Source organism: Triticum aestivum, chromosome 4B, assembly GCF_018294505.1.
Source record: "Triticum aestivum cultivar Chinese Spring chromosome 4B, IWGSC CS RefSeq v2.1, whole genome shotgun sequence".
Lineage (NCBI taxonomy): Eukaryota > Viridiplantae > Streptophyta > Magnoliopsida > Poales > Poaceae > Triticum > Triticum aestivum.
The window spans coordinates 225,915,912-225,927,499 of NC_057804.1; the positions used below are offsets into that span (position 1 = coordinate 225,915,912).

General features: G+C 48.6%; 1 pseudogene; it reads right to left on the bottom strand.

The window, feature by feature from the left end:
- The window catches only part of LOC123090064 (monosaccharide-sensing protein 2-like), a 45,691-nt pseudogene extending 35,091 nt beyond the window's left edge, over window positions 1-10,600 (bottom strand).
- Between the last annotated feature and the right edge of the window lie 988 nt (window positions 10,601-11,588).

The window sequence follows — 11,588 nt, forward strand, 5'->3', positions numbered from 1 at the left end:
GCCGAAAGGATGTAGTTGAACTCGAGCACGTACTCGAGCACAACAGCGACATACGCTTCCTCCCAACGTCAACTACACGCACGTACGCGCCCCCGCGGTCCCGACGCGCCCGATGCTTCCAGTGCACACCCATAACACGCACCGTTCACGCCCGGCTCGCCGCCACGGCTTATTGCCCCGCACCGCTGCGGCCTCAACCGCAGCGCAGCACCTCCATGCCGTCATGTGTCGTTGAAGCCGCCACCACACAGGTCCTCCGTGGCCTCCACACCGTGCCGCCGCAGCCACCGCGGCCTCCTCACCGCGCCGCGCATCTCCATAGACCGACAGACGGCCCGGAGCATCGCGCAGCCGCCGGCGAACTCCGCCACCGCCGGCACGCCTCCGGCAAGGAGAACGACGCCCAAGATGAACCAACTCATGATACCAAATGTTGGTGTCTAGCCTATTCACTGAATCACGGCGATCACCGGAGACAAGGAATAAACAAGAGAGAGAGGACACAATGTTTCCCGGCGCACAAACGCCTCCGGCCGCATGAACAGCCCCTTGTATTTCCGGCGAGCTCGAACTCTACCACACACACTATCCCACGGCGAGCACACATACACTCCGAGAGGCTACATCTCTCTCTGGCTACTCACTTGCACTTGCACCGGACTCGCACTTAAATAGCCTAGTACAGGAGACTCAACGCACGCAGTAGTCAGCCGCCATGCTTGGGCCACTAACCCAACTAATCAGCTACATGCAGGGGCACGTACATCACCCACGTGATCTCTCCACAACGGTGCATCCACAGGACTTGGCCACTAACAAACTTGCATGCACACGCAAACTCAACAGCCCGGCCACGATCCGCATGCAGCGCCCACTGATGCACGTCCGCACTCCATGGCTGCCCAACTGCCCGACCGATGCTGCTGCTCGTTGGCAGCTCCGTGCAACTCAGTCATCACCAACCGGCCGCGATCAAGATTAGTGCTCACAAATCTATTGTCCATTCTTCATCCTCCTTAAACAACTATGTTCTACTCCCAATCCCCTACGCTGTGCCGTCTGGCCATCCTCATGGCAGTAGTTAGCCAGGTTGTCCCAAATAGTTATTGGTTAGATTTATGAAAACAACATGCCACATATTAGCGATATCATATGTGAATTAACCTCCCTTGACATGTTCCATTATTTTAGCAGCATTCTATTCACAAGAGATCATTATCATACACATCTTACGGTCAAATAGTTTTACTTCTTGTATCAAGTGCAAATTGGTACAGATTCCTGGCAATCAGTTTTGAAATCAGCATGATGAATAGGATTATCCTTTTTCAAATCCTATTTTCGCTGTGAAGTTGCCTGATAGGAACCTAGGATAGGGAGATAGGATTTGAATCCTTACCCTGAAACGTCCCGACGGAATCTCCCTTATTCAAACACCCACTGGTAGGTACATATCTTTCAAACTTTCAACACTACAAGCTTGTCTTACTATATAAGTGGTCGTATTAGGGATTTTGGAGGCATGCAGACACTACAGAAAAGCTTGACTCCTAAGATCCTGCTCTCTTCCAGCTTCTCGTTTCTCCTTGTCTTGACTAGATGAACACCATGGCAGGGAAAGAGCTTCACATGGTGGACCGAACAGCACCGTCACCCATTACTGTGACAACAGTCTACAGCCATTATCTATCCCCAGTTCAACAATATTTTCCAAACAGAGGCAATTTGTATTTTCATGATGTCAAATGTCAGCTACACTGGCCCCCCTCTCGCCCCTGCGTCGCCCCGGGGCGACACGGGGGAACCCTAGCACCGTCGCCGCCAGGTCCCCCTCGCCCTCTCCCTCGCTTTGCCACTGCTGGAGGGGCCGCTGGCGAAGTCCGCGCGCGCCCCAGGGAAGGTGGCGGCGGGGCGTTTCCCCTCTCCGCGGCGTTGTGCGCGCTTGCGCTGCCTGCGTCGCCTCGAATGCGGGCGAGATGCAGGGCCGCGGGAGTGGCTACAGCGCGGGGAAAGGTCGGATCATGGCCGGGCTTGGCCGGATCTAGCTTCTCCGCCCCCGTTGGCCGCCCTCGATGGGGCTCGGTGGCTTCGTTCCGACGGCTAGTGAGGGCTGGATCCCGTGGCAGCGGCCCCGGACGACGGAGGATGTGTCGACGGCTGTGGTCTCGCGACGGGCAACACGACGGCCGCGATGGGGGACGATCCGTGCGCAAGACGCTTGATGGAGGCCATGAGAACAGATCTGGGTGAAGACCTTCCCGCAGCTGCTGCCGAGGCCGGCGATGGCGACACTATTTGGTGCCATTCCCTTGTTGAAGGCATCGCTGTTGAGAAGTTCCAAGCCACTATCTGCTACCTCCGGGGAAACCCTAGATCAGTAGATCGGATGACGGCGGCATTATTGTGTCGTTTCCCTCTTGTGGCGTCATTCTTGAAGGTGTACACGGGCTCGAGGGACCAGTGGGCGGAATATTGGTGGAGCGGTATTTCATCCTGCACCATTAATGGTGGCGTTTCTCAGCGGCGTGGTGCAGTGGAGACTCGGTGCCCGATGTGTGGCGAGTGACTCGTGCAGGAGGGTGACGTCATCAGGCGTCGTCGTGGCGTCAATGGCAGAGAGGCCGGGCAAGGTGTTGCAGCAGTACAACACTGAAGATGGATTTGTGGCAGGTGGCTGCGGCGGCCTCATACCCGACAGACGTCCTGGTTGAGGAGTGCGCCGGACTGATAGGTGCCCCATACCCGGCAGGCGTCCTGGTTGGGACCTCAGGTCTTAGATGTTTACGTTTGGCTGCGATGTCTATTTGGTATTAGGCCCAGACTATCAGCACCCCTTCATCAATTGGATAGGAGTAGCGACAGTTGTTGCTTAAACGGTGGCTTTAGTCTTACTGTCGTATGACTTTGTAAGGTCTTATGAGACTAATTAATAAAGTGGCCGTATGCATCGCCCGGATGCAGAGGCCGGGGGTCCTCCTTATTTTCTAAAAAAATGTCAGCTACACTAGACATTTCTCTACTAAAAATCTTATGACTATTTCTAGTTACTCATTTCCCAGCTGACATTTCAGAACCAGCCATTTTCAGCTGAATACAGTAAAATGTGAATAGATCTTTTGAAGTTGTTGGTGACAATCTCACCTGAAACATCATCCTTCCCTCTAAGCCACTGTAAAGAAACTCTGGCCTGGCCAAGTTTTCCATCGCTTACAAGCCACCTAGGCGACTCTGGCAAGTAGAACACCAATAAAGCAAAGTAGAGAGTTGAAGGTGCAAAGATTGAGCCAATCATACATCTCCAGTTACGAGAAGACACCAGTGTCATCCAAAATATCATGCAATAGGAAAAGATTATTCCAACAATGAACATGAACTGTGGCATAGTTTCCAGTGATCCCGGCATATCTGGAGTGTTAAACACATGTTATACGTGACATACCGAAGGTTGAGAGATTATTCTGTTATAGAGATATTGAGGTAGCTAGGGCGCACGCATATGATATATTCTTTAACTTCTTTCCTAGCTTATCTCTTATCTTTTATCTTTTGTATTTCTTCCTCTACAAGTTGTATCTCAACAAACTATGTACGCGTATGCCAGGCTCACACCCTGCCTATTTAACATGCAACACGTCGCCCTAGATGGGTAAGGCGTTTCCGCTGACGCACATGGTAATCAGAGCCTTCCTACTTCCCATCTAGCTCCATCGACTCCACCCGTGCCAAAACCATGTCTTCCTCCTCCGGGGCCGCCTCGTCCAATCTCAATGGGCAGGTCATCGAGAAGCTCTCCCGCACGAACTACGTGTTGTGGCGCACACAGATCACACCCCAACTGCGTGGCGCCGATGTCTTCAGCTTCATCGATGGCACATCACCGGAGCCGGCCAAGCTCCTCGCCGCCAAGGACAAGGACGGCAAGGAGACGTTCTTGCCCAACCCTCTCCACCCTATCTGGGTCCGGGAGGACCAGCAAGTGCTCGGCTACCTGCTGAGCAACCTCTCCAAGGAGGTGCTGGTCACGGTGACCACGGTCACCATGGCGCATGCGCTCTCGACGACGCTGGCGGGCATGTACTCAATCCGCCGCCGCCTACTTCGCCTTCATGCGTGGCCTCGCCGATGAGCTGGCCGCGGTCGGCAAGCCGATCCAGGATGATGAACTCATCTCCTACATCCTCCATGGGCTGGATCTGGATTACCAGCCCCTGGTTTCGGCCCTCGACGCCCGTGTGTCACCCGCCTCCCTCGATGAGATCTTCGCCATGCTCAGCAACTTCGACCAACGCATGGCGCAGTTCCACGGTGTGGGCGGCAACTCCTTCAAGTCGTCTGCAAATGCTGCAACTCGCGGGCATGATGGTGCACACACTCTTGGCTCCTCCCGTGGCAGGGGGCGCTCTGGTGGCAGCGGCAACAACGACGTGCGCTTCAACAACAAGTCTCGCCGCGGCGGCGGCGGCAGCAGCGGCAATGGATCTGCCGCACTCATCCGGACTCGCCTCACTGTAAAATATGTGGCAAGCTAGGCCATACTGCAAAAGACTGCTGGTACCGTTATGATGAGGATGAGGATGACTCTCAAGATGATGACAAGATCGCTGCGGCGGCGGATGGCTCCTACGGCATCAACACAAACTGGTATGTTGATAGCGGCACCACCAATCACATCACTAATGAACTTGAGAAGGTCACCATGAAGGAAAGATGCCGTGGAAAAGACCAAATTCACACGGCCAGTGGAGAAGTTTTGCGGACAAATCACATTGGTCACTCAATATTTAGTACCCCTAGTCGCAATATTCATCTTAAGAAAATCTTGCATGTTCCTAGTGCCGCCAAAAGTCTTCTTTCTGTTCACCGTATTGCCTTAGATAATCATGTCTTCCTCGAGTTTCACCCTTATTTATTTTTGATTAAGGATCAAGTAATGAAGAAAATCCTCTGTCGAGGTAGATGTGTTCGAGGGCTTTATCCGTTGATTCCGGTGCGTAGAAGATTCAATAAACAAGTCTATGGTGTTGCCAAGCTTTCGTCAACACGGTGGCATGATAGATTAGGACATGCTTCATTTTCTTTAGTTGAGAAACTGCTTAGGAAGAATAAGCTCCCGTTTATTGGGGAGCGACATAATGAAACTATTTGTGATTCATGCCAAAGAGCTAAAAGTCATCAATTACCGTATCCTATATCCACTAGTGTTTCTACCAAGCCATTGCAACTTATATTCTCTGATGTTTGGGTCCCGGCACCCATCTCTGTTGGTAGACACTCTTACTACGTTAGTTTCATTGATGACTTTAGTAAATTCTCGTGGATTTATCTCCTTAAGAATAGATCTGAAGTGTTTCAAGTTTTTCAAAACTTCCAAGCTCTTGTTGAACGCAAGTTTGACAGCAAAATCATTGTTGTACAATCAGACTAGGGGGGGGGGAGTATGAGAAGTTAAACTCCTTCTTCCAAACCCTTGGCATATCACACCATGTATCATGCCCTCATGCGCACCAGCAGAACGGCTCAGCTGAACGAAAACATCGTCACATAGTCTAAGTTGGCCTTGCTCTTCTTGCAAGAGCATCCATGCCTCTCAAATTCTGGGATGAGGCTTTTCTCACAGCCGTCCACCTCATAAACATCCTTCCTAGTCGTGTCATCAACAACGAAACACCACTAGATTGACTTCTACATGAAAAAACAAAATATCAATCCCTCCATGTTTTTGGGTGCGCATGCTGGCCCAATCTTTGTCCCTACAACAAGCGTAAACTCACGTTTCGTTCCACCAAATGTGTGTTCCTTGGCTATAGCTCCCAACACAAAGGTGTCAAGTGTCTCGATGTCTCCACGGGTCATGTCTACATCTCTAGGGATGTTGTATTCGATGAAACACAGTTTCCCTTTGCTGATCTTCATCCTAACGCCCGTGCGCTTCTTCGCAAAGAAATTCTTATTTTGCCTGCTCATCTCACCGGTCGTGATCAAGGGGGGAACGATATTGATGATCACTTGTTGACTAATCCTGCTGATACATTGCATGAGCCTTGTGGTGATGAAACAGGGACGGAAACAGGAACAAATGGCGAAGGAAATGTTGAAAACGGAGCAAATTTCGGCCCTTATTTCATGTGTCCAGAAACAGGAGACAAAATCACATCGGGATCGGCGCAGCGTCAAGAAATCCGATCCCCCTCGGGATCTGTTGAAGCAGGTGTTGGATCTCCCTCGGGATCTAGTGCAGCAGGCATGGCTGCGGCCGCAAGTGCACACGCCGCAGCGCCCGTCTCCACAGGCGACACGCGGCCGCCTCTCAGTGGTCGTGATGTGGACCCAGCGACTCGCCAATCCCCTGCTGCAACTGGCGATGCATGGATGGATCAGACGACGTGCGCTATAGCGGCCAGCCGTGTGCTACAACCGACGGGCTCGGGTTCGCTCCACCAATGCGGGTCTTGGCGCGGGCCTTGGCGCGGTCCCCAGCGCTGATTCACCATCATTGATTAATGGTGGGCCGGTACAGAGGTCAGGATCCTCTGCAGCCTCTTCAGGCGACGTAGTTCAGCCACAAGCCACAGAAGATCCCTCTGAGACAGCCCACGCTGCTGCACCAAGGGGATCCTCCTCGGGATCAGCTCCGGCTGGAACTCCTGTACAGGAGGCTGGATCTTCTATGGCTATGGACTCGGCTGCGTCATCACCAAGGCGCACACGACTACAAAAAGGGGTAACTAAACCTGTGAACTACAAACATATAGTTAAATATGGCATGATTTGTTCTACAGGAGAACCAGGTGAACCAAATACGGTTGAAGAAGCACTTGGTAGTGAGCCATGGAAGAAAGCTATGAATGAAGAGTACATGGCATTGAAGAAAAATAAAACATGGCATTTGGTTCCTCCACAGCAAGGTAAAAACTTGATTGACTGCAAGTGGGTATTCAGGATGAAACAGAAATCTGATGGAACCATTGATCGTTATAAAGGTAGACTTGTTGCAAAGTGCTTTAGACAGAGATATGGCATAGACTATGAGGACACATTTAGTCCGGTTGTAAAAGCTGCTACCATTGTTCTTGTCCTGTCTATTGCTATTTCCAGGGGCTGGAGTCTTAGACAACTAGATGTGCAGAACGCGTTCCTCCATGGTGTTCTGGAAGAGGAAGTGTACATGAAGCAACCTCCTGGGTTTGTAAGTAAAAGTGCTCCCTCTTATGTGTGCAAACTTGATAAAGCACTATATGGATTAAAGCAAGCTCCAAGAGCATGGTATTATCGTCTCTGTCACGAGATGCAGGCACTTGGTTTTGTCCCTTCCAAGTCTGACACCTCATTGTTTTTTACAACAAGTCCAACACATGCATATTTGTCCTCATCTATGTTGATGATATTATTGTGACAAGGTCATCTGATGAAGCAATCACAGGGCTCTTAACGGACTTGGGTGCAGATTTTGCCTTGAAGGATCTTGGAGACTTGCATTTCTTTCTTGGGATTGAGGTAAAGAGAAACAAAGATGGACTCCATCTCTCTCAAGAAAAGTATGCAATTGATCTGGTAAAAAAGGCTGGTTTGAAAGATTGTAAACCCTCTCCAACTCCACTATCCATTTCGGAAAAACTATCTCTTACAAAAGGGACACACTTGAATCAAGAGGACATCACAAGATACAGAAGTTTAGTGGGAGCATTACAATATATTACTCTTACTAGACCTGACATTTCCTTTGGAGTTAACAAAGTTTGTCAGTTCCTTCATGCACCCACTACTGTTCACTTAACTACTGCAAAATGCATAGTTAGATATGTCAAACATACTTTGAGCATTGGTCTAAATTTCAGGAAGTCACCCTCTACACTTGTCAGTGCATTTTCTGATTCAGATTGGGCAGGATGCTTGGATGACAGGCGATCAACTGGTGGGTTTGCTGTATTCTTTGGACCTAACTTGATAACATGGTGTGCATGAAAACAAGCCACTGTCTCCAGATCCAGCATAGAGGCAGAATACAAAGCATTAGCAAATGCTACAGCAGAGATAATATGGGTTTAGTCTATGTTGAAGGAACTTGGTGTGAATACCACACAAGCTCCATGTCTGTGGTGTGACAACCTTGGTGCTACTTATCTCTCTGCAAATCCAGTTTTTCATGCTAGAACAAAGCGTATAGAAATTGATTTTCATTTCGTCAGAGAAAGAGTTGCTCAGAAGCAACTTGACATTCGGTTTGTGCACTCCAGAGATCAAGTTGCAGATGGATTCACAAAGGCATTGCCTGTACGAAGCTTCGAGGACTTCAAACATAATCTCAACTTGACCAAGTTGTGATTAAGGGAGGGTGTTAAACACATGTTATACGTGACATACCGAAGGTTGAGAGATTATTCTGTTATAGAGATATTGAGGTAGCTAGGGCGCACGCATATGATATATTCTTGAACTTCTTTCCTAGCTTATCTCTTATCTCTTATCTTTTGTATTTCTTCCTCTACAAGTTGTATCTCAACAAACTATGTATGCATATGCCAGGCTCGCACCCTGCGTATTTAACATGCAACACGTCGCCCTAGATGGGTAAGACGTTTCCGCTAACGCACATGGAGAAGATGTTTCTGAGATATAAATTGGGACACAGGTGAAAACCAAGCCACTTCCTGATCCAACAATTATCCTAGCTATGAGTAGAATGTAGATATTAGGAGACCACAACATAAGGACGCCACCGGAAAATAATAGCAGAGATGAGTGAATCAACACAACGCGTCTCCCAAGCCAATCCAATAGTGATCCAGAGAATATTGTAATCACAATGGCCCCAAAAATTGAAACTGCTACAATTATTCCCTCGATTAAAGGTCCATTCTCTAAGTCAAATTCCTTTTCATATGTAGATTAGCCTCTGTCAGATAATTAAAATCAAGTTAGTATGATTGTTTGACATGCTTCCTCGGAATAGAGAAAGATGGGTTCCTTAAGAAACAATTAGTATCTCGTGACAAATCAGTGCCAGACTACGAGTAAAGGATTACCTAAAACTCTTGTAAAATCCCATCCAAGTAATACATAACCAATAGAAACAGCAACGGCAGAAAACACGATTGACTTCATCTTCTGATCAAGTACTATAGGCCATTGAGTTTATCAGATATATTGTATACCTGAAAATATGGATGCTTTGTGAGGAACAATTGCATAATGATAGATCCAATCAAACTTCTGTTTCCTGATATGACCATTTTAGATGTAAAGTTGGCTGCTTAGGAGTTAGGATACCAATGCTTGGTTGCTTGCTCTTTAGTCACTATCTCGTCAATTGTGCAGCATTATTTATGTCACTTGTCATAAATTCCTGTGCTGTTACAAACATCATTTACTATGTTTTCCATGTATCCGAAGATGAAGTGGTAAATTACTTGCATATACTTTATGGCATAATGGTGCTGCACCTGCCAAGATAAGGTAAGCTGGCAAAGCTATTAAGGCTACCAAATACTATTAGTTTGTTGATCAACTGGCAACCACTTTAACTTATAAATGTTAAAATAGGTTGATCTGGTTGTCATGGGGAATAATTAAGAAAATGGTTGATATAAATAGTTGTTCCTTAAGGCTTAAAAGACTAGTAATATACACATTAAAAGCTTTATGTGGTTACCACCAATCATTTTTAATACAGAGTATGATGCCATGACTAGCTACGTAAACCCATCTCTAGAAAGAGCATCTTTCTTGAGCAGTGGGCACGGTTCTGAAGTAGAATCTATGATAAAATGCACTACATGTTTAACATGTAAAATTGTCAGAAATGGTTGTCCTTCATCACATTGCATAAAGACTAGTAACTCAGTCATTACTTGGTTAAAATAGATCAATTTGTTAAACATGTGCATGTCACGTTGGATGCCCCTCAGCCGATGCTAGGAGAAGATATTACGTTTGAGCCAAGGATAGAATAGGTAGTTGGGTAGTTTAAACATCTATCTCAATTGTATCTATCTCTATCTCCTTCTCCAAGTATTCTCCCTAGAATATCTCTTTGTAAACAACTCCTTGTACCAATCGGCACCAGGGTGGCTGTGCCCCCTCTATATAACATGAAGCACGTCCCTCTCTCGAGGTAAGATGTTTTCCGCTATCGCACATGGTAGTTAGAGCCTTCCTTTTCCCATCTGAAGCTTCTGTCGAATCCATCTAGCCTAGCCATGTCTTCCTCTGGTGCCCTCTCTCCCAACCTCAATAGCCAGGTCACAGAGAAGTTGTCTCGCACGAACTACGTGCTATGGCGCACGCAGATCACACCTCAACTACGCGGCATTGGCGTCTATGGCTACGTCGATGATACCATACTGGAGCCGGTGAAGCTCCTCATCACCACCAAAGAAGGCAAGGAGACTTCATAGCCCAACCCTCTCCACCCAATATGGGTCTGGGAGGATCAGTAGGTCCTTGGATACCTACTGGCCCACCTCACAAAGGAGGTCTTGGTCACGGTGACCTTGGTCACGGTGACCACGGTCACCACAGTGAGCGCGCTCTGGACGATGCTTGCTGCCATGTTCTCATCGCACTCGGTGAGCTGCATCAACAACATCCGCACCTCACTCATCAATGCGTAGAAGGGTAATCTCTCGGTTGTCTCTTACTTTGCTGCTATGCGGAGGTATCTAGATGAGCTCGCCGCAGTGGGCAAGGCTATCCATGATGATGAGCTTGTCTCCTACATCATCCATGGGTTAGATGCGGATTACCAACCTCTGGTGTCTGCCCTCGACGCTCGTGTCACACCCGTCACGCTGGACGAGCTGTTCGCCATGCTCTCTAACTTCGACCAATGCGTGGCCCAGTACCACGGGTCCAGCGGCGGCGGCTTCAAGTCTTCAGCTAACATGGCATCTCGTGGACGGGGCAGCAGCTCCCGTTCACGCGGCACTCCCCGCAACAAGGGGCGATCTGGTGGCGGCGGCGGCGGCAACGACCGCGGCTCCTCTCGTTAGCGGGCGCGCGGCAGGGGCCATCGTCGCGGGCGCGGCAGCGGCAACAGGACGCGTCCCAACACTCCAAGGTGCCAGATCTGCGGGAAACCTGGCCACACCACAAAAGATTGTTGGTACAGGTATGAGGATGATGATGATGACTCCCAAGATGATGATAAGGTTGCTGCGGCTGCTGATGGGTCCTACGGTGTTGATACAAATTGGTACGTCGATAGCGGGGCTACAAACCACATCACCAATGAGCTCGAGAAGGTAACCATGAAGGAGAAATACCGCGGCAAGGATCAAATCCACACAGCCAGCGGAGAAGGTATGAGTATACGTCACTTTGGTCACTCAATATTTCGTACCCCTAGACGTAAACTTCATCTTAAGAAAATTCTGCATGTCCCTGGTGCACATAAAAATCTTCTTTCCGTTCATCGAATTGCCATTGATAATCATGTCTTTCTCGAGTTTCACCCTTATTTCTTTTTGATCAAGGATCATGCAACGAGGGAAATTCTCTATTGAGGTAGATGTGTTTGAGGGCTCTACCCGTTGATTCTGGAGTTTAGAAGATTTAATAAACAAGCTTGTGGTGCTATCAAGCTTACGTCC